Below are 24,948 nucleotides of genomic sequence, written 5' to 3'. Positions count from 1 at the left end.
GCCGTGGGGAGCCTCTGTGTGCAGGCCACAGGGAGGCGCAGCTTCCAGTCCGTCTCCCCATCCAGCTGACATTTCTTTAAACAAAATATATTTCCTTAGACTTTAATCAAAAAAAGCCGTTATCTATACCTCAATTAACGAAAGCTACTATGATTTTTGGATCCTTATAAATTATACATGGAGGTGTGTACCCATGTAAATAGATCTCTCTCACATGTGAAAAAATACATAAAAAGAAATACACCAAAATATTACTAGTTGGATTATAGGTACTTTTAATCTTTACTTTTTTCCCCAATATTTTATATTTGCCATTAGTTTAAAAAAAAATTAAAATGCTTCCTGATGTTCTCTTCCTCTTATTAGCACTAGTTAATACTATTTTCAAAAAGAGTATGCCCTGACCTTGGGAAACCAGAGGTCTTAGTTAATTATAACTACAAAGAAGCAGAGCAAGGAAAAAAATAAACCAGGAAATAGGATGCAATGGACCCTATGTTAACACATCAAAGAACCAGAATTTAGAATTCTGATCTAAGAATCTAGGATTTTCAGTAACATATGTTCTTTCCATAAAATAATGATCCTTCCTCTATAGTTCTAGCAATAACTATGTACGCCAATAAAATAGTTACACACATGTAGCCCTCTGTGCCTTATGAAGTGTTTTCACTTATTCTTCTTTGATCTTATATCATCACAGACTATAATACTTTAAAATTCATACTCTAAATGAATTTAATACACTTTTTTTAAAAATGGAGGCCTCATCTTTTTACACATTATCACTATTCATGATAATGTTGTCTCTCGGCCAAACAGAATTGTGACAAAGAGCCAACTAACTCAAAGTAATACAACGCTCTGAATTCTTCCAATTACAGATCTCAAAACGTGATTGCTTAATTAACTGGTGCTCACAATGCCATAGTAAGGCTTATGGTAATAAGAGTGACACCCATTATACTATAATTAACAAGAGAAGGGGAGAACAAGATGCAGAATCCCAAACAACTTTTTCTACTTAACTGGCAGAGGAAAGAGGGGCAGCACAAAGCAGTGGCTGGGAGTTTGGAGTCTGGAGCAGACAGTCTAAATTCAGACTCTGGCCCTGCCATTCATGTATCACCCTGTGCAAGTTACTTACCTTCATTTTGCTTGAGTTTTCCCATGTATGAGGAAGAAAGGAGAATAACCTTATCTACTGGCAAGGTCAAAATAATTAAGAGTTACTATTTGTAAAGTGCTGGCACATAATATTTGTCAAAATAAAAGAACCTTGAAGCTAAAGTCCAAACACTTGGTGGCTCACACCTGTAATCCCAGCACTTTGGGAGGCTGAGGTGGGCGGATCACGAGGTCAAGAGATCGAGACCACCCTGGCCAGTATGGTGAAACCCTGTTTCTACTAAAAATACAAAAAATAGCTGGGAGTGATGGCGCGTCCCTGTAGTCCCAGCTACTCGGGAGGCTGAGACAGGAGAAATCGCTTGAACCTGAGAACCAGAAGGTTACAATGAGTCGAGATTGTGCCATTACACTCTAGCCTGGTGGCAGAGAGAGACTCTGTCAATAAATAAATAAATAAACAGCAGAAATGCCAAAAAAACAAATTAGATAATTCAGAATACTGCATCCTCAATTTCTGAACTTCTTAAAAAGATGCAGCATCCCTTAAAAAGATGTGCTGTCCCTCAGCAAAAGTACAAACTGGTAAAGTATAAATTACTTTCAGAGACTCCATAGCAGAGTTTGGTTGGATGCAATTAAAGTGTCTTTTGCCTATATACATTGAACAGGAAAACGTTTTTAAGACAAGTTTTAAGACACATTAAATAGTAGCATGAACAGGACACCTCAGTTGCTCTTGTTGACTACCAAAGAAAGGCAAACATGCTGATCTCAATGTGGCAAATCTGTTTAAAATTTAGATGAAAGAAATGAGCAATCACATAAAATTAAGACTGAAGCCAACTTCCTAAATGGAGTGTCTCAGGTTAAGGCAAAGTAAGTACAGGTTGAAAGACATCTTATTCTGCCAGAAACCAAGGAAGCATTCAACAATCAACCAGTTCAGATCAAAATGGACACAACAGACACCTCAAGAGACTCCCACTGGTCAAATCTGGTACAACTGATCATCAAAGAGAATAACATCTAAAGTGAGCAGAAGAAAAAAAAAGAATTATAGTAGAAATCAATGATATTAAAAACAGCAGAATAGAAAAAAAGCTGGTTCATTGAAAATATAAATAAAACTGTTAAACCTCTAGCCAGACTAACCATGAGGCAGAAGAATTGGGTGAACCCAGGAGGCGGAGGTTGCAGTGAGCCAAGATCATACCACTGCATTCCAGCCTGGCGACAGACAGAGACAGAGAGACAGACAGACAAGAAGAAAGAAAGAGGGAAGGGAAGAAAAAAGGGAAGAGGGAAGGGGGAAGGAAGAGAAGAAAAAAAGAGAGAAGACACAGGGGAGGGGAGGGGAGGGAAGGGGAGGAGAGAGAACAAGAGGGGAGAGGAGGGGAGGGGAGGGAACGGAAGGGAGAAGGAAGGAGAAAAAAGAGAGAAGACACAAATTACTAATGCAACAAATGGAAGAGGGGTCATCATTACTTATCCCAAGTACCTTAAAAGTATGAAAAAAGAACACTATGAACAACTCTGTACTCATAAAAATTTAGTAAGATGAAATGAGCCAATTCTGTAAAAGACACAATCTACCAACTTCTCACAAAGAGAAACAGACAGCCTGAACAAACTTGTAACTATTAAAGAAACTGAATCAATAATCTGAACAGATCTGTATCTATTTAAAAAAATGGAATCAATAGTTATTAACCTTTTAAAACAGAAAACATCAGGCTGAAGCAGTTTTACTGGTGAATTCTTTCAAATATTTAAGAAAAAAGTGATACCAATTCTCTACAATCTCTTCTGGAAAATAAAACCAGAAGGAACATTTCCTGACTTATTTTAGAAGAGCAGCGTTATTCTAATAAAATTATATATATACAAAGACATTGTAACAAAGGAAAGCTACAGACCAGTATCTTTCATGAACACAGATAACGAAAATCCTCAATAAAATATTACTAAATTGAATCCAATAATGTAGAAAAGAAATTATTCACCATAACCAGGTGAGATTTATCCCAGGTATGCAAGGCTGGTTCTAAAATCTACTAATGTAATCCACCATATCAACAGGCTAAATGAAGACAAATCAAATGGTCATATCAATGGATGCAGACAAAGCATCTGACAAAATCTAACACCACTCATGATGAAAACTATCAGAAAACTGGGAATGGAGAATTTTCTCAATTTGACTTTTCTTGTTCTTATTCTAAGAACAAGAATAAGGCAAAAATGTCTCCTCCCAACACTCCTACTCAACATCATACTCAAAGTCCTAAATACTGCAATAACAATAAAAGGGAAGAAACGGCATACAGATTAGGGGTGGGGGGCAAGAAATAAAACTGTTTTGGTTTGCAAATGACATGACTGTCTACTTAGAAATTTCCAAATAATTATCCAAAACAAAAAAACAAATACCCTCCTAGTTGATACAGTTGTTTCCATTGGGTATGAGTTAATAATACTGATACTGCTATAAGATCTATGGTGGAAGTGAACAACTAAGTAAATAAGTGGTGTGTGCTGGAAGGCAGGTTTCCCACTACTGGAGGAAATTTACTGGTCAGTAAGGGGAGGACTAAGAATGATCCATATGGTAATAGATTCAAGTTGAAGACATTAAGAATTCATGTTTAGCTTACATATAGATGGTTACAAATATTTATATACATATAAATATTGATATAGAATATTAAATCCTTTTATGTATCTCTATCTAGACACACAGATATACAGATATTTCTAATATACAAATATATTTCTTTGCTCTATCTGCTTAGAGTACCTAAAAGAAACATCCCAGTAGCAACAAGCACACCTAGATCTTTGTTACTAATACCATTTTCTAATGAAAGGAAACAGTGCTCCTTAGAGAAATGGCTGATCCCAGGACTAGGGTAGAAAACATGTAAGACGAAGTGGAAGCATGCTGCAGTGCCAGAAAGGAAGTACTCAAAGAACACCCACACTGATGGAAGTATGTCAAAGGTACAGAGCTAACTAAAGGAGCTCCCAATGGCCAAATCTGAACAAAATTAAGTAGCAAAATTAAGTATTAATAGTATTGAACTATAACTCAATGTATAAAATAAGCAACCATGAGTCCATAATGACATAAATGACTGAATAAATTACCCGATAGGAGAAAATAAAAAGCAATCGAGAGTCCATACTGATATAAATTACTGAATAAATTACTAAATGGGAGAAAATAAAAAATCACCTGCACAGAAGGATTCCAAATATTAATAATGTATGCAGATACTCTGCCCTCAAGAAGCAGGGCATAACTCCCTACTCTTTAAGTGTGGGCTGTGCATGGTCACCTTTCCCAAATAGTACAGTATGAAAAGGAGGAAAAAAGAGTAACTTTACAATGGAAAAGTATGACAAACATTACCTCAGCCAGGTGATCAAAGTCAAAATCAAGTCATAAATTATGTTAGCAGTATGTACCCTTGAGGGTGTGATGAAATGATGCTTTACCTCTGTGATTTTCCTTCTAGAAATCCACAAGGCGAGTCTAAAAATGAGAAAAACATCAGACAAACTCCAAGAAAAGGGTATCCTACAAATATCTGAGCAGTCAAGGTCATCAAAGAAAGGAATATCTGAGAAACTCACAGCTAAGAAATCCTAAGGAAACATGACAACTAACTGTAATGTGGTAGTCCAGACGGGATATTGTAAAAACAAAACAAAACAAAAACAGTAGCTTAAAACTAAGAAAAGCTGAATAAGCTATGGATTTTAGTTAATAATAATGTACCAATAATTTTTACTAATTATAACAACTGTGCCATGCAAACATAAGATGTTGATTATAGGAGAAATTGGGTGTCCACATGGACACTCTGTAGTATATACTCCATTTTTCTGTAAAACTAAAACTTCCACAAATGAAGACTATTTTAAAAAGAATGACTGAAATAATCATAAAACTTCTGAAAAAACAAAAATCCCTGTGATACAGAGAGAGTGAAAGTTACATGTCACTTTTTGGAGACTGACTACTAAACAATTTTCAAAATTAAGAGTTGGTATGTTAAAGAGAAACATTTATCTCATCTTGTTAGAAAGAACTGTAGCTCAATCTAGTTGACAAGGGGGAAAGGTCTTTTTAACAGAGGAAAGCTGGCTAATATTAACAGATCAAGAAGGATGACAGGAGGGAGGCCAAGGTGGGTGGATCACTTGAGGTCAGAAGTTTGAGACCAGTCTGGCCAACATGGTGAAACCCCGTTTCTACTAAAAATACAGAAATTAGCTGGGCATGGTGGCACATGCCTGTAGTTGCAGCTACTCGGGAGGCAGAAGTGAGAGCATTGCTTGAACCCGGGAGGTGGAGGATGCAGTGAGCAGAGATTGTGCCGCTGCAATCCAGCCTGGGCGACGGAGACTCTGTCTCAAAAAATAACATAAAAAAGGATGATAGAATTAGAAAAAAAACAACACTTATTTTGCAAGCCCAAATGAAATAACTAATTCAAAGCTTATCGATAGATACTAAACACATAGGTAAAAGGCTGCTAGAAAACAGGATATTCATAGGGAACCAAAATGTCATCTCACTGATCACTGTCAACTCCCCTTGATCAATTGTCAAGGGGAAACCCATCTTTATAATGGACAGATCTGGTGAATACCACTTTAATAATCACACTTTAGACAAACCAAATGATGCCTATGGTTTGTACATTATATCAATATAATGTACACAGGAGTGACTAAGCCGAAAAAAACTAAATATAATACAGCCTTTAGATTCAATCTTCTACTTTTTAGCAAACACAGTGGGTATAGAAATACAAGTCAAATGCTACAAGGAAACAATCAGACAAATCCAAAATATGGAAAATATTCTATATGACAAATGGCCAGGTCTCTAAAAAAAAAAAAAAAGGGAGAATGGTTGTATGTTAAAAGTGACTAAAGCAACAACAATCAAATTTAGTTCATAAACTCTGATCGAATATTGGTTTGAGAAAACCAGTTACAAGTTAACCTTTTTGGAGGAGAGGGCCAGAACAAGATGGTGGAATAGGACTCTCTGGCAATCGTCTCCTAACAGAAACATCAATCTGAACACTATCCATGCACGAAAACACCTTCACAAGAGCTAAGGAAACTAGGAGAGAAATCACAGTACCTGGATGCAGCACAAACTGATCTTTTGGGGGAATAAACAGTAAAACTTGAATATGAACTAGATATTAAGGGTTTAAGAATGACATATGTAAGAGAATGTGTTTACTCTTAGCAGAGACATAAACAAATATGACAAAAAAGCTAACAACTACAACAGCCAAATGAAGTATACAGGTGTTCACTGTAATACTCTTTCAATTTGTATGTCTGAACATTCTTCAGTTGGGAGTGGTGTGGGAGAATAAAGTCACTTTAAAAGGTGGGGGAGGAGGATGGCCAAAATGATCAGTTGTAAAGAACCAAAAAACAGTAATAGCAGATTCTATGGACAGGTGTAACAAAGAAACATACTGATCTTAAACCAGGTTCCTGTGACATATACACTGTGTGAAAATGAGGAAGATGGAGCCAAAAAAGAGAAGGAATCATTTTACTAAACAATTCCTGTCCTCAAAAAGTTCAAAATACCAACCAAAACTCTGCTGATAAAACCTTCTGAAATACACCCAATATCTATCATTTTCTCAAGAGAAGGAGGAGCTATTAAAGATACACCATTTTTCCTCAATTACAATGATTAAGATTGAGGAAAATTTTGTAATTTTGAAACTCAAGAAGTATGGGAATAGCTTAGAGGATCAAAAACATAAAAATCCACTAAGACCTTATATTTACATACATACATATATGAAGATGGCATGGTAAATCAAAATCAGTATCATTTTGTATATTTCATAATAATGGGTTCTATGAAATTAAATTCCTTCTGCAATCCCTTACATACTAGTGACTGTACAGCATATTTAAACTGCTGTAAGACACAACCATAAGTCCAGCCGCAAAGCTGACTCCTTCAACTAATGACTCACCATCCTAGGGTTTCTCTGTGAAATTTTAAAATTTTATTCAACATGACTAAGTAGATACTTCTCAAGGCCACCCCCATAATACCTAGATTCTACAGCCTTTTAATTATGACAATATCATGCCAACAAATATGCCAGCTCCTTTCATGACTGCCCTTTTACACTCCTAATAGACATGAAAATGTTACCCTATATATCTTTCCCAAACTTTGAAAAATATCTAGTTTTCTCTGCCACTTTTCCCTCCCATTTCTATTCCTAAGCCTATTTTTCCCTTTTCTACTAATTCCTATTATCTGTAGAAACTGGTACCCAAAATCTTACCCTCAGGAAAAACTGAAATCACATATACTACAATTTCAAATAGAGAATCTTATGACATAAATCTTGATGAACCTAGCAAATCACTTTCCTTAAAGTGGTGAACTAGGTAATTCAGACCAATTCTCTTATTGGGAGCAACTAGAAAAACTGGACACCTGCCCGAGCCCCCAGAAAAAAATTTTTTTAAATCAAACAAAAAAACCTGCCTGAGGGCATCAGAGTGCCAAGGTAGTGAAAAAGTACGAAGACCAAGATCTGGGAGAGTAAGGACATGCTCATAAAGAAGCCTGAGATCTGGGCCATTGTTCCCCCAAAGGGATCTGCCAATTCCAGAGAGGTGGCTGAGAAGCTGAGCTTGAACTTGCAACAGATTTACATGACTAGAGAGGATTAGATATTGGAGTTATGGGCCCAAGATAGTGTGGGGGTGGGGACATGTGGGGCTGATAACACCCCTGGCTTTATGCTAGGACTCCAAGGGGTCATATCCCATAAGTAAATAAAACATAAAGTAGACCAGCCTTTGCAGACTCTGGAACTCAGTTTTGAAACATCATAATCTCTGACTAGATTAAGATTATCCAGGATTGCTAATGCCACTAGCTTGCCTCCTGTCAAAAGTCAACAAAAATCCTCTCTAGAAGCAGATAGCATCGTTTCCAAACTTTAAATTATCTCTACAATTTTTCATATATAATGTCTTAAGTTATCCAACACAGACATGCTTAATATATTCAAAGAAGTTTTTTTTTAATTGAGAATCATGAAACACTGGCGCAGTACAAAACCCTGCTAACTTCAAAATTTCAAATACTTCATAATCTTTAGAAATTCCCACAGCTGTTCTATGCACTCCTTACTGTCCTTCAGTCCACATGCACTTGGAAACTTTATCTACCAAAGAAAGAAAAATCAGTCATCCAAACTAAAAGGAATTCATACACTCACAGACCCTCTAACCTGCCTTCTCTGTATATTCCCTGAGAGGGAACATACCCCACTAAGTTGCCACAAGAGAGTGAACTCTAACAGGGAGACACCATAGGTTTTCCAACATTTTACACCATAATCCATTACACATACACACCTCTGGGTGCATCTACATATAAGTATACTCACACATGTATGTGAAACACAACTTTCAAAAAATTCTGAACTACAGTAATCAACACACTGTGGTTGGCATAAGAATAGACACATAGATCAATGGAATAGAATTGAGAGTTCAGAAATAAATCCACACCCCCCCTTTTTTTTTTTCAAGATGCCCAAGACAATTTGATATGAAAGAATAGTATTTTCAACAAATGGAGCTAGGACAATTGCAAGTCTATATGTAAAAGAATGATCTCATATGCCTTCCTCATGCCATACACAATAAAATTAACTCAAAATGGATCAGAGACCTAAATGTAAGAGCTAAAACTATAAAACTCAGAAGAAAATGTAGAAATTGTCTTCATGACCTTGAGTTAAGAAATGGTTTCTTATAAAAGATTCCAAAAGCACAAGAAAAAAAGAAACACACTGGATTTCACTGAAATTAAAACCTTTTGTGATACAAATGATGCCATCGAGAAAGTAAAAAGACGACCTCCAAAACAGGACAAAATATTTATAAACCATACATCTGTCAAGCAACTTCTATCTATAACATAAACAGAACTCTTTGGCCAGGCGAGGAAACTGCCGTTTGTAATCCCAGCACTTTGGGAGGCCGAGGTGGGAGGATTACTTGAGCCCAGAAGTTGGAGTACCTGGGAAGCATAGTGAGACCCTGTCTCTACAAAAAATTTTAAATATTAGCAGGCTGTGACTGTTCACACCTGTAGCACTAGCTACTTGTGAGGCTGGGGAGGGAGAATCACTCGAGTGCAAGAGTTTGAGGCTTCAGTGAGTCAAGGTCACACCACTGCTCACCAGGATGGGTGACAGAGCAAGAACCCTATCTCTTGTTTTTTTTTAAAAAAGAAACAGAACTCTTACAACATAATAATAAAAAGATAACTCAATTTTTAAAATAGACAAAGAATCTGGAATATTTCTCCAGAAGATATAAAAGTGGCCAAAAAGCACATGAAACGATGTTCAGTATCATTAGCTATCAGGGAAATGCAATTTAAAACCGTAACAAGGTTTGACTTCACACTCATTAGAATGGCTATTTTCAAAACAGACAATAACAAGCTTGAATAGGATGTGGAGAAATTGGAACCTTCACACCTTGCTGGTGGAAATGTAAAATGGTACGGCCATTTTGAAAAACAGTTTGGTAGTTCTTCAAAATAATAGACATAGAGTTACTCATATAACCTAGCAATTCCACTCTTGGGTATAGACCCAAGAGAAATGAAAACATACAACACAAAAACAACTTGTATATGAATGTTCATGACTGTATTACTTACTATAGCCAAAAAGTTGAAACAATCCAAATGCCGATCAACTGAAGAGTAGATAAATAAAATGTGGCATATCGTACAACCAAATAATATTTGACCATAAAAAGAAATAAGGTCAGGCCCTGTGGTTCATGCTTGTAATCACAACAGCACTTTGGGAGCTTGAAGTGGGAGGATCGCTTGAGCCCAGGAGTTTAAGACCAGCATGGGCAACATAGGGAGAGCTTGCCTCTACAAAAAATTTAAAATTAGCCAGGTGTGGTGGCACATGCCCTGTGGTCCCAGCTATTTAGAAGGCTGAGGTGGAAGGACTGCTTAAGCCCAGGAGTTTGAGGCTGCAGTGAGCCACAATCATGGCACTGCACTCCAGCCTGGGTGACAGAGCAAGACCTGATCCAAAAAAAAAAAAAAAAAGAAAAAGAAAAGAAAGGAAAAGAAAAAACAAATGAAATACTGATAGATGAACCTTAAAAACATCATGCTAAGTGAAATAAGCCAGTCACGAAAGATCACACACTATGCTTCCACTTATATGAGATATTCACAATGCCCTGGGCACAATGGCTCACACCTGTAAGCCCAGCACTTTTGGAGGTCGAGGCAGGCAGATCACCTGAGGTCAGGAGTTCAAGACCAGCCTAGCCAACATGGTGAAACCCTGTCTCTACTAAAAATACAAAAAAGTTAGCCAGGCCTGGTGGCAGGTGCCTGTAATCGCACCTACTTGGGAGGCTGAGGCAAGAGAACTGCTTAAACCTAGGAGTTGGAAGTTGTAGTGAGCCAGGATCACACTACTGCACTCCAGCCTGGGCGACAGAACAAGCCTTCATCTCAAAAAAAAGAAAAAGAGAGACAGAATGCACAAAACTATAGAGAGGAAAACAGCTAAGCGGCTGCTTGGGGCCAGGGAGAGTAGGAGAAATGGGGAGTGACTGCTAGTGAGCATGAGGTTACTTTCTGGGGTGACAAACATGTTCTAAAGTTAGGTTGTGATGATGGCTCCATTTATTCTGGGAATATACTAAAAAAACTTTGAGCTATATATTTCAAATGGATAACTGTAATGGTATGTGATTTATATTTCAATAAAACCATTAAAAAAATTCTTAGCCCCTTATTACACATGACAGACTATGATATTTTCTATCTCATTTCTTTTAAAAACATAACAGAAGTTTTGATCTCCTAAATTCATTCTATAAACTACTAATGGGTCATGACTAACAATTTGAAAGCACTGCCACAGAGTCCTACAACACTAGAACTGATACCCACAATCTTCTGTATCAGGACTAATCCCCTCATACCTCACATCCCTGCTTATGGTCACCAGAAAAAGTCCAGCTCTCCCTGGTTATCTATTATTTCCTAAATTCTCACTGCCATACTGCTACGTACATCCTCCATTTGACTCAATTCTTCATTGAGTCAAATTCCTTCACTGAGTCAAACTCCTAATTCCTTTACTTGGACTCCTGAAATTTCCAATTTGTGACAAGCAAACTTAGCCTATTATACTACCTTTATCCTTTCTTATTGTCATCTATCCTCCCTCCAATTTTTCCTTATTCACTGAGGACATTAGCAACTGGTTTATATGCCCTTACTCCCCTCACTATTTGCTGATTTCACCATTCATGCAGACTGATCCTTTTTCAATACCTCAGACTCTTTAACTCATTGGCCTCCTCACGTTCATGACTTGTCTCTCAATTCCATCTCAGCAGCCCACATCCAAGGTTATCCTGAGCATTATTAATGTCAGTAATTATCATACTTCTGAAATCTCTCTTTCAGGTATCCCACTCTGACCATGGCATTCAATCTTTCAAATTAACTTACTCAAATCCTGTGGCCAGTTACACACTCAACCACCACCCACAATAAGCATTCCTTTGTCTTTTTTTCCTTCTTTTGTACTGATCTGGTGTGATGGTTAGTTTTATGTGTCAATTTGGCTAGGCTGTAGTACCCAGTTATTCAAACACTAACGTAGTTGTTGTGAAGGTATTTTGTAGATGTGATTAATATCTACAAACAGTCAAGTTTAAGTACAAAAGCTTATCCTTAATACTGCGGGTAGGCCTCACCCAATCACTTGATCAGGCTTTAATAGCAAAAACAAGTTTCCCTGAGAAAACAAAATTCTGCCTCACAACTGCAGTATTAACTCCTGACCAAGAATGTCCTGCTTGCTCTACAGATTTCAGACTTGGCAGCCTTCACAAAAATAAATTCCTTAAAATCTCAGTCTATCTAAAACTCCAATTGGTTCTGCTTCTCTGGAGAACTCTGGCAAAATCTCACCCTGAGTAAATCGAACTACCTGCCTTATCTGTGTCTGTAACTAACTAGTTAAAATAATGGCGGTGGCGGGGGAGGAAGGGTAGAATCACAAAACCAGGCTAACTAGTATCACTTTAAATTCAAGATTTTAAACCTTAAATGAACAATCAATACTTCTTGGCAAACTGCTTCAAACTCCCCACACTCCAATCTCTTTTTGCCCGTATGAATTTCATACTTCATCAAGCAAACAGAAACCACAAGAGAAGATGAAAGCCAAGAGAATAAGCCTTCATCTTCCAACCACCAAACCTCCTCGCAAGGGCACACAACTTTTCTGCATTTCCTCCTGTTTGATGGAAAAGATCTCTCCTCTAATGAGGGGCAAACTCTCTACCTGTGCTCTGCATCTCCTTTTCTACATATAGCAATGTCATTTTCACTCTCTGAGCCATACAATTTCCTTTATCTACCAACCCATTTCTTTGTTCACTTCAGAGCTAATCTTAAAAGAGTTGTCTACATCCACTGTGTCAGCAGCTGCTCATTTCTCACTCTTTTTCAAAGTGTTTCATTCAGGGGCTGGGTGCGGTCGCTCACACCTATAATCCCAGCACTGTGGGAGGCCGATGTGGGAAGATCACATGAGGCCAGGAGTTTGAGATCATCCTGGGCAACACAGTGAGACCTCATCTTTACAAAAAATTAAAAAATTAGCCAGGCATGGTGGTATGTGCCTGTAGTTCCAGCTACTCAGGAGGCTGAAACAGGAAGATCCACTTGAGCCCAGGAGTTTAAGGCTGCCGTGAGCTATGACCACACCACTGCACTCCAGCTTGGGCAACAGAGGGAGACTCTATCTTTAAAAAAATAAAAAAATAAAAAATAATAATCATTCATTCTTTATTTAACCATCTTCAACTTGGCTTCTTTCTTCCCGTTTTAATAAAACTGTCTAACAAAATCACCAACAACTTCCCATATAATCTCTCTATGCCTGTTTCCTCATGTATAAAATGGGCATACTGTGACCAACCTGTAGACTTGTTGTGTGATGTTTAAACAATTTAACATACATAAAGCACAAGAACACTGCCTGGTATATGACAGGCACCAAGGTATTAGCTCTTGTATCATTAGGATAGTCTGGATTCTTGTTTTCCCTAGGTTCTAACTTTCTGTTTCTAGCTTACTTAACAACGTATGGGTCCTTAGGTAGCAAACTGCCTCAGCTTTTTGGTGAGAGCAGGGGAAGGGAAGAAGAGACAGAAAATGAAATATGTAGTTACTCCATTAAGCAATGAGACCTACTGAAGTTCAGCTAAGTATCTTCAATTAACTACCATATAATTTTATAAAGATGAGTGACCTGCCTCAAACCCAATTGCCAAATCAAACTCACTCTGCATCCTCTCACTCCTTGCTTTCCTGACTTGCTGATTTTTGCATTTTTCCAAGCTTAAGATCCTCCTGTCTACATTCACACTCATTCACTTCATACTTCCACATATCTTGACCTCTGCCTTGACAGTATGCTGACACTGTTCAAATTATATTTCTGGGAGTTGCCTCTGGGTGCTAAGCACATACAAAGCAGCCTATATGTATAGTCATACCTTGCTTAAGGACAGGGTACCTTCTGAGAAATGCATCATTAGGCCATTTCATCACTGTGCAAGTATCATGGAACATACTTACACCAACACAGTCTATAATATGGTACCACCTATTGACCCTAGGCTACAAACCTGTACAGCATGTTACTGTACTGAATATTGCAGGCGACTGTAACATATTGGGAAGTATTTGTGTATCCAAACATAGAAAAAAATACAGTAAAAATATGGTATAATTTTATGGGACCACTCTCACATATGTGGTCTATCACTGACCGAAACCTCGTCATGTGATGCACAACTATATTATCAAATGAGAGACAAGGCAGTTAACTGCTAATCCTACATTCACTATCAAGTGATTCATGACTTACCTATTTAACATTTTGAAAACCACAATTCAAGTTACATTTAATTTAGAGAGAAAACTTTACACTACTTTAAGTATTCCCATAATCCCTCTGTAATTTCATTATTATTCACAAACTTTAAATACTCAACAGATAAACAGATATTTTGGCTCTTGTTTTACATATAATGGAGGAAAACTATAATCTTCAAAAATCACCACAATGAATACATAAGAAAAAATATAGGGGTATAAAAAGTTGGGGAAGGGAGGAGGTAAAAATTAAAGGAAACAAAAAAAGCTGGCATGACATACTGGAAAAATAAAAAATTCAACTACAAAACTATTAGAAATAATAAAAGGGGCTTATTATATAATATGTAAAATGTTAACTAATACATAAAATAAAAAGCTTTCTTACATATAACCAAATAGAAGATAAAATGGAAAAAAAGATGCCATTTCCAGCAGGGGAAAAAGAAAAAACAAAAACAAAAAAAAACAGAAGAACTTAAATATACAAAATAGCAACAACAAAAAAATTCTTTTTAATGTTTAAAAATGCTATCAGGAACCCAAAATGAGACTTCAACAAATGAAAAGGTTGAGTTTTTCCTATTCTTGGATATAAAGGTACAACATCATAAAGCTATCAATTATTTTATAAATACAAAGAAATCCTAACAGTAAACTGAATCCATGTAATAGAAGTCAATCATTGGGGAGAAAAGTAACTTGGAAAGATGTAAGAAAAGCTTCTGGGTGATGGAAGTGTTCAATATTTTGATCTGAGGCTGCACAAGTGTACACATAGGCAAACTTATTTGGCTGTAATGCTTGTGCATCTAACTGTACATAATTTTACCACAATAAAATAAAACATACAGGGATTCCAAAAGAAAGACTGGAAGAGGAGGGGTACAGACTAGCTAGACGGGTTGCTTCTAAAAGTTCATATAAAATAAACAAGATAGAAGCCAGAAAAAAGCTTCTGAAAAGGAAGAGAAATAAAAGGGAATTAGCCCTAACAGAAAACACAGCATAAACTACAGTAATTAAAACAGGATGGCTTGGCTCCCAAACAGGAAGGTGGGTCAATTGAACCAATGGTACCAAATATACATGGAAATTTTGTAAATGGTAAAGGTGGCATTTTAAATCAGTAAGACAAAGAGGGATTATTTAATAAATGGTGTTGGGGCAACTGGATGGTCATCTGGTGAAGAAGATAAAGTTGGAACCATACAAAATATTCTACCATAGAAAGGAAAACAACAAATTGGGGAAAAACATTTGCAAAAAATAGCACAGAGCCAATTTGTAAAATTAATCCTACAAATACAGCGAAATGAGCAACAAAGCAACAGAAAAATATATAAAGACAAGACAGTTCAAAATAAAGAAAATACAAACAGCCCTTAAAAGATGAAAGATGTTTAGGGTTAATAAGAAGTAGGCATCCTTACACAGTGCTGGTGGAATGGAAGGAAGTTGGACAACCTCTACAGGCTACACTTCAGCAATACATAAAATTACAAATGCACATACTCTGGCCTAGGAATTCCACCTCTGGAAATTTATCCTATACGTTTAAAGTGCAACATGACATATGTACAAGGTAATCCACTGCACCATGGCTTTTGATAGCCAAAGTCTGAAAACTACCTAAATATACATTAAAAAGGAGTTAAATACATGGTACACCAGTATAATGATGTTATGGGCCCTCTATGTCCCTCCAAATTCATATGTTGAAGCCCTACCTGCCAACTTGATAGTATTTGGAGGGGAGACCATTAGGAAGTAACAATTATATTAGGTCATGAGGATGGAGCTCCCATGATAGGAAGAGGAAGAGACCAGAGCTCTTCCGGGCCATGTGAGGATAAATCCAGAAACCAGCCACATATAAAGCCAGGAATAGGGCTCTCACCAGGCAACCAAATTGACTAAGTGGCCTAATCTTGAACTTCCCAACCTCCAGAACAGTGAGAAATAAATTTCTGTTGTTTAAACCACTCAATCTATGGTATTTTGATATAGCAGCCCAAACAGACTAAGACAAATGGAATACCACAAAGATGTTAAAAAAGCATGCTATTTACATACTGATATGACTGTTATAAAATAATCTCCCAGCTATATTAAGTTAAAACAAAAAAGCAGGCTAGGCGTAGTGCTGTAATCCCAGCACTTTGGGAGGCCGAGGCGGGCAGATCACCTGAGATCAGGAGTTGGAGACCAGCCTGGCCAACATGGTGAAACTCTGTCTCTACTAAAAATACAAAAATTAGCCAGGCATGGTGGTGCGTACCTGTAATCCCAGCTACTCAGGAGGCTGAGGCAGGAGAATCACTTGAACCTGGGAGGCAGAGGTTGCAGTGAGCCGAGATCGCGCCATTGCACTCCAGTCTGAGCGACCAGAGTGAGACTCCGTCTCAAAAAACAAACAAACAAAAAACAAAAAAAGCAAAAGTGGTATATATTGCATGCAACAACTTAGATTAAAGAAAAAGGGAGGGAGCAGAACAGACGCTATATAGTACTGTATATATGTATGACATCTTCTTTGGCAAAAAATCCATAAAGCTGTGAAAAACATGTTTTTAAAATAAGTTTCGTACAAACATAGTTGGTGGCAAAACCTGACGAGATGTAGCCTAAGACTTTATAATCTTTAGTTACCCCACTTGTACTATTTATGCTTTTATAAAAGTATTAATGTCTTTGATTATTTGTTTTCGTTTTATCTGTGTGTTTTGAGACACAGTCTCATCTCTGTCACCCAGGATGGAGTGTAGTGGCATGATCTCAGCTCACTGCAACCTCTGCCTCCCATGTTCAAGCGATTCTCCTGCCTCAGCCTCCTGAGTAGCTGAGATTACAGGCGCCTGCTACCATGTCAGGCTGACTTTTGTATTTTTAGTAGACATGGGGTTTCACTATGTTGGCTATGCTGGTCTGCAACTCCTGACCTCAAGTGAACCACCTGCCTCAGTTCCCCAAGCAATTCCAGAAACAGAAATCTTAATTCTAAAATACATCTGGACCAAGGATTTTGAACAAAGGATTATATACTTTAAAAACATATAAACTATCTTTGGAAGGATTCACAGGAAATGTAACAGTTTCCAGGTAGAGGAACTAGGTGGTTACGCAGAGTAGAAAAGGAGATTCTTTATCTTTTTAAATCTTTCGAATTTTAAATCAAAGTAAATTCATTCCTACTTAGTCAAAATATAAATGAAATGTAAACAAAGTAAAACATTAAGACTTTTAAATTCTCCGCGGTAACAGATAAAACTAGATGCTTTGGTTTTTGTTTAACTGAAAAGTGACGTGACCCTTTCTCAAGTCACAGGGACATCCATACAGAAGCAGCTTTTCTTTATCTTACATCTGGTCGACCCAATGGCAGCTAAAAGGCAGAGAGCCATCCCTTCTGGAACAAGTCAGAAAATGGTGATTTTCTACCCAATTAATGGCTTTTAGGAAATAGCATCTTATCAATGTTTTTGATGTTTCCTGCCAAGCAAAGCAAGTGCTTATGTGTGGCTGTTCTTCCTTTCTAGTGTCCCCAGAAACATGGTGGGTGGTGGGCTTCAGACTCTCAGCACCAAAAAGCAGTGAAGCTTATACTTCTCAATACTGGAGAAAGACTTTAAAAAGTATTTCTAGTATAGATCTAGCCTTACATCTTATGATGAAGATCTTACATCATAAGAGCTTCAATACAGAGGAGATTGAGAACTCCGGTCAGTACCTGAGTAGCATCTTTTCTACTGTTGGTTTTTCATGTTTTTCATATAATTAATTTGATAACCTGTTGGATTCCAAAATGAATTTATAAGGTTTGCCTTTTCTTATGATTTGGATTTTGACTAATCTGAATCACACTCTCGACTTAAACCAGGAATGAGAAAAGAACATACCTTGCTTTCTGAGGTTTATCAAGTGAGTATAAAAGCAGGGCAAGAGATGATACAAGGTTTCGAAGACCCCAAATGCCCCAATGACAAAAGAAATTCGCAATAAAATGACTAACAATATCTGCTACCTTGTGTTAGGACATAAATGTGCTTATGTTAATCCTTATCTTCTGTCAAGTTATATTCAGCACCGACGGTAGAGACTCACTTCTATTTCCTTTGGCTCCCACATCATTGAATACCTGCATTGGTATAGTGCAATGCTCAGTAAATACTGCCCAAGTTAAACCAGTGTCATCTCATAGTTGCTGCTCTCAAGCAGGAGCAAGAAATATAATCTACCATTATAACCACAGAAATGCTACACAGAAAACTTAGAAAAACACAGAAAATGCAGAAAATATTTCTAGGTGGTACTAATAAATAATCTCCCTCATTTTTTAAGAGGCCTCCAGGCCTCAATGAATTGTTGTGGTGACCAGGTCTTTGACAAATTTGCAATCTTCGTAAAATCAAAGACCCTAATAACACTACATTTAAAAGATGTGACAGCATTACATTTTCTTCAGATGTGTCACATGATAAACCTATTCCCAGCTCCTAAATTCTCATTCCTTTAGATGTCTATAATAAACCTAGGAAAGCTTAGGCAATTTTCTGCTGTGGGAAAAGGCAAACATCATGAAAATGGCAAATATGTTCCCTTCAATATTTGCTTTTGGAACATTTCCAAATTTTAAGACAGAGAGGATTACTGGTCCAAATAAATCATCTCAGTCAATTCAGATTATATGAGATGATCAAATTTTAAATAAACCCCCCCAGAGATGCAGAGTGAAACAAATGGCATATTCTGGAGAATTAGAATGGACACTGTGCATTAAACTGATTTGAAGTTTACTTGGCATTTTACATTTGCTCAAAGTGAAAAATAAGTGATAACAATAGCAAAATCTATCTGAATACTTATATCTACCATTCCAGGCACCATACCAGTGCCAGGCACTTTACATGCAGTACCTTATTTAAACCTCACAGCCCTATGAGGTTATGTGCTATTATTATTCTCATTTGACAAACAATAAAACAGGTCCAAATATGTTATATAACCTGAACTAGCCTTTACCTCAATTAGTTAGATTGGAGGATGGATTAGAACCCAGGGCTGACCTTAAAACCCATGCTAGCAATCACTATAAGGTTTGGGTTCCTTAACTTTCTAAAGAACGGCAGATTTTGACTAAATCGGAAATATAATAAAGGGTAACAGCAAACACAGGTATCTATGTGTGATGTAACCCATCTCCTTGAAAAAAAATGGAAGCTACTAAGTTTTTCAAAAAGGTGTCTCCTCTCTCTACACTCTCTCTCCTCTCTCTCTCTCTCTCTCTCTCTCTCTTCCCCCCCTCTCTCCCTCTTCAAAAACTGATCTCTCTCTCTCTTTAAAAACTGGAGGGCCGGGCGCGGTGGCTCACGCCTGTAATCCCAGCACTTTGGGAGGCCGAGGTGGGTGGATCACGAGGTCGAGAGATCAAGACCATCCTGGTCAACATGGTGAAACCCCGTCTCTACTAAAAATACAAAAAATTAGCTGGGCATGGTGGCCCGTGCCTGTAATCCCAGTTACTCAGGAGGCTGAGGCAGGAGAATTGCCTGAACCCAGGAGGCAGCGGTTGCAGTGAGCCGAGATCGTGCCATTGCACTCCAGCCTGGGTAACAAGAGTGAAACTCCATCTCAAAAAAAAAAAAACTGGATCTCTCTCTCTCTCTCTCTTTAAAAACTGGATTTCAGTGAAATTTGGTCTGCACAGAGATGTGAGGTGGGCTTTTGTTTGGCGGGAGCCCTTTCATATAACTACTTTTTTTTTTTTTTTGAGACAGGAGTTTCACTCTGTCCCCAGGCTGGAGTGCCATGGTGCAATCTCAGCTCACTGCAACCTCCGCCTCTTGTGGAGTCAAGTAATTCTCTGCCTCAGCCTCCCAAGTAGCTGGGATTACAGGTGCCTGCCACCACACCCAGCTAATTTTTGCATTTTTAGTAGACACGGGGTTTCATCATCTTGGCCAGGCTGGTCTTGAACTCCTGACCTGGTGATCTACCTGTCTCGGCCTTCCAATCATATATACCTTTTAAAAGAGCATAAATTCACTGTTTAGAGATGCCTTAAGTCTCATCCTTGATTTGAATTTTCCTGAGGATCATGATCTCTTCATTTTATTTCTTCTACAAAGTCTCTGTGAGCATAGGTTCTCATGAGAAGGCATGATGCAGTGGAATAAATAAAAATCTACCTTTCCAAGAATCTCTAGCTTATGGTGACGCCTTCCATTTGTTTTCTAACTCTGAATATTAGAGAAAAAAATTAGCTAAACAATTTTTTTTTTTTGCTTCTGAAAATTACAAAATTACAAAATTCTAACTTTGATTACTGTTCTTAATTTGGGCTTCTGATTATCACCCAAGAAGGGCTCTTTTTGTCCTAGTATGTCTTCTGAAGAACCACCTATCTGATGAACAACGCTTTTATTAAAAAAAAAGTTCCGACAGCCTCGGTTTATAGTTTCAAAGCCAAAAAAAATTAAGGCACTTGCCTAAAGCTCCATAACTTGTTGATAACAAAGTCCAGATGGCAGAACTGAGAAATGAACCTAGGTCTGATTCCTGGATTGCTTTAGTTCCACCTATTGACCTGAATGACAGGGCAACTCTTATTGCAATACTCCTGTTACCTTTCAGTCAACTCATTTCTGAAATCAAAGTTCAACTTAACCTGCGTTAGAGTAAGAATGCGAAGCTTCTAAATGTTTGGATGAAGAGCTCATGATTAAGACAATCAGCATCACAGTTCACTGACACATGCAAATGATTCATATATAAAGCTATGTGGTTATAATGACTTCCTTGGATTACATGAATCAGAAAGGCTACTACCCATACCATTGACTTGACCACAGACCTCTAGAGAGCTGGAATCTTAATGTCAAGACATTACATTTTGTATTTCTACACGTGCAACAAAGCATCTCAACCATGTAGATGACTCAAATATGTTAAAATTCAACCCACTGGCAAAGTGGACCAACAAGTAGCAGGCTCCTACTCAACAACCTCTTAGCACTAGGATAGTTGGGAATTAGTCATTTAACAACAAATTACTTCAAGTTGTTTCACTGAACACCCCATTCTCACAAGGTCACTTCCATAATATTAGGCATGGAGCAAACAGTTAAGATTCTAACCACACTAGTTTGTGTACAATTTATTCTTGCACTAATTTTCTTTTCAAATGGCATTTCCCCCAGGATCTAAAGGAATATGAAGTATATAATTTCCAGGACACTTAAAAGGAGCCCTTTTCATAATTATTAAAGGAATATTTTTACTAACAGAATCGATGCTATATTTCTTACTTTAAAGCATAATTTGAAGTGGAATTCTGAGTGACTGCTAATGGACATAGTGCCTCTTCTTTGGGTGATGTTCTGGAATTAGTGGTGGTGATCAACGCACAACTTTGTGAATATACTAAAGACCAATGAAATATATATATTCTAAAGGGTGAATTTTATGATATGTCAATTAAATTGCAATAGAGCTATTTTTAAAAACCAATAATTTAGAAAACAAAATAACATAACTCTGGTTCTTTACATAGCCTTACTGTGAGCTACTGCCAAAGGACTGTCAGTAACCCCTACTAGAATATGACATACTTTAGGTAAACCAATGAAAGTTTGGTATGTCAAGGATTTTCATCCTTTATCTTTAAAAAGTATCATTTTCTTATTTCTTCATTTCTACTTTACATGAAATAATAAGCTCATTAATTAGTTCACTCATTTCATATTTTTTCAAATCCAAAACAAATGTTAAACTGTATTAAATAGTGAGTGAAAAATACCTTTAACTTGGATAAATCAATTATTTTGAGTTTTAGGCTCCTATTTTGTGCCAATTGTGTTAATACAAGTTAGAACTTAAAATCAAACATTTCAAGTAAACATTTCTAAAATATTAGAAATTAAGTATTTCTAATAAAACATTTATGAGGTTTCTTTTGCCCTCACTTTTCCACAAAAGTGTCACCAAAAACCTTTCAAATAATATTCACAAAATGACAACTGCACTCATTTTAGACCCCTACTGAAATATCAGTTTATGTGTGCCTGTGTGTAGATTACGTACATACACACACAGACATACATAAACTAGTATATGCACGAAAACACATACCCCACAACCTGCTTTAGCTTATTAATCATATAAAAAAACATTTAGACAAGATTTTATTTTAGGAAAATTAATGACCTACAAGTGATTCAAAAGTCCATGTCATCGTAACAGATAATGTACATGAACTGATCATTCAGCCATCTGAAGTGACAGTAGCATGAAGCTTCCAAAACTTTATGGAGACCATTTTTTTTAAGGTTTGATTTAAAATATTATCAATTATAAAGAGCTTTTCATCAATCCGACTTTTATTGAACACTTACTATATTCCAGGCTAGGTGGTGGAGAAACAGATGCAAGACAGGCCTGCCCTCAAGGAAGTCCCATTTTGATTGCTTGCTTTTGTCAGGCACAGCACTAAACATGTTCATTTAGAGCATCTGACCTCCTAGGTTTAACGTTAACCACAGCAGGGGAATCTGAGGTAACCATTACAAATGACTGTAAGGCTGCAAGACTGGAAAAAATAAAGTTTAGAAATAAAAGCTGTTGTATGTTTAGACCAAATCTAATTCTACTTCCTAATATTACACTTGTACTTCCAGATATACTGCTTAAAAAATGACCCAGAATATAACTATACCTTCCTTAACAGACATGACTTACGTAATTGTCTCATTTAAAGGTCCATCTATGGTACTTCAAAGCATCCTCTTCCATGAAAGGATACTTCTCTTTACCTTCAAACCAAACCTCTTCGTCTGGGTACGCTACTAAACAGTTGCTGAATGAATGAATGAATTAATGAAAAAAAAACAGATGTTCTAATTGCCAACAGGGTACTCGCTGGATGCTTATCTCAAAACACAATGGACTGACGGACCAGAATTATACTGGAAAAATCACTGAATTTCATAGGTAAAAATAGTAATCACTGGACAATGCCATGTAGTCAACATGTTATTAAATTCGCAGTAAAGACCAGGTGGGGAACTTTCAAAAATAAAAATGAAAAGTGTTCATCAGGGTACTTTAAAATAGACTTGGTTCTACCATCTCTGAATTGGGAACACAAATGTGAGACAAAGAGATGGGAGGGTGGGGTGAAAAAGTCTAAAGGTCACCACCGAGTGACCCCCAAGAGAAATGCACGCTGACCACTGAGGCTTGGGCCGAGCTGGGTGGACACCTCCCGCTCGAGCCACCGGCCTGGGCTCTGCCTCGCAGCCCAGAGCTGAAGGCCACCCCGGCCCTTTTCAGCGCTGCTGCCTGTGTTTGCCCAGAACGTTAGCACAAAGAAACCACCGAGAAGCAAAATACGGTCCCCATGGGCGCGGGGCAAGCTTGGGGACCCGCCGGCAGGAGCGCTCTCCCCGGCTCCTCGCCGCCTGGGAGGCAGCCAGGGAGCGGCGGACCCCGGAGACGCCTCCGTACGACCCTCGCCGAAGTGTTTCACAACTTGCCACCCACTCCCCGCTCCATTTTCTCCTCCCGACTCGGAGGCAGGACCCGCGCGAGGAGGACGCGAGAGGACGCGAGAGGACGGGCGGGCGGGCGGGGCTCACGGGGGCGGGCGGGCGAGCGGACAGGCGGCCGGCGGAGCGCGCCCAGGTCCCGCAGCCCCACGCCCCCTCGTCCGGCCCCCGCCTCCGCGTCGCTATTGTTCTCGCACCGCCCCCGCCCGCAGCACGCTCTCGCCCCCACTCTCGGGAGGGGGTCACGGCTGAGAAGGCTGCGGCGGCGGCGGCGGCACAATAACATAAACACGGTGGGGCCGCCGGCCGCCCCGGCCCTGCGGCGCCCGCCGCACTCACCCGGCAGCGCAGCGAACGGCGACAGGGAAGCCCGCCAGCGGAGACAGGGGCCGTCCGGGCGGTCGCCGCGGCCGCTACCCAGCGCTGCTCGCGGTTCCGCGTTCCGAACCGCGTCGTCCGGCCTCAACCGCTCCGCTGAGTAACAGGGACGCGGACCGTCACCGCGCACGCCCGCCTACGTCATCGCGCAGGGCCCCGCCCCCGCGCTTCCCGAGCTGCCTGCGGGGCGGGGCAGCCCCGGGTCCCGGATTGCGGGGGCGGGGCGCCACCCGGGGGCGGGGCTACTCCAGTGGGCCGAGAGGACTTACGGAGGTCGCCTGGAGGCGGAGCCGCGGGGAGAGCCTCCGAGGGCGGTGGTGAGAGGCGTGGCCAGGAGCGGGAGGGGCGGGCCCCTATGGTGGCACGTGGCGGCGCGTGGCCCCAGGGGACCGCATCTGGCTGGCAGCGGTAGCCAGGTCCTAGCTTAAGCCTTCCGGCCTCACTGGCACAGGGTTGAAGGGCAGGTGCGCTTAGGCCAAATCTACCCGGCGAACAGGCACTCTTCCACTCCGTACACACCTGAGCGATGAAGATCTGTTTACCTTGACCGACAGTAGTTCCATTCTGAGGACACCTGTCCGGGTCCCAGCAACCCACAGAGAGATAAGTGTTCTCTTCACCTGCCCGAGAAAAGCTGCCTCCTGTTTTCCCAAAATCCACGTCCTCCGAGATTCCTTGCAAATCCACCTCTTCCCAGATTCCTTGCATTACCTGGCTTACCTCTGAGGCCCCACAAAGCGTGTAAATGTTACAGAAGCGATAAATTGACGAGCCCTTTAAATATCCAACAACGGGTGGAAATTACCTACATCCATTCGGTAGAATACATTTTAGCAATTTAAACGCCATGTGTTCAAG

The 24,948-nt window shown here is 39.1% G+C and overlaps 1 protein-coding gene across 4 annotated transcripts in view; it reads right to left on the bottom strand.

The window, feature by feature from the left end:
- The window catches only part of MAPK8 (mitogen-activated protein kinase 8), a 120,650-nt gene extending 96,582 nt beyond the window's left edge, over positions 1-24,068 (bottom strand). Inside the window, exon 1 of one of the 4 annotated variants that reach the window (XM_064370120.1) lies at positions 24,052-24,068. The gene's annotated coding sequence lies outside the window, so the exon portion shown is untranslated. Of the gene's footprint in view, positions 1-22,560; positions 22,755-24,051 lie in introns of those variants that run through there. The other 3 variants (XM_064370121.1, XM_064370119.1, XM_064370122.1) reach the window with 3 other exon arrangements.
- Positions 24,069-24,948: the final 880 nt, after the last annotated feature.

This window comes from Aotus nancymaae, unplaced genomic scaffold, assembly GCF_030222135.1.
Source record: "Aotus nancymaae isolate 86718 unplaced genomic scaffold, 86718_ANA_hifiasm-v0.15.2.pri h1tg000099l, whole genome shotgun sequence".
Taxonomy (NCBI): domain Eukaryota; kingdom Metazoa; phylum Chordata; class Mammalia; order Primates; family Aotidae; genus Aotus; species Aotus nancymaae.
This window is presented reverse-complemented; position numbering and strand designations above follow the sequence as displayed.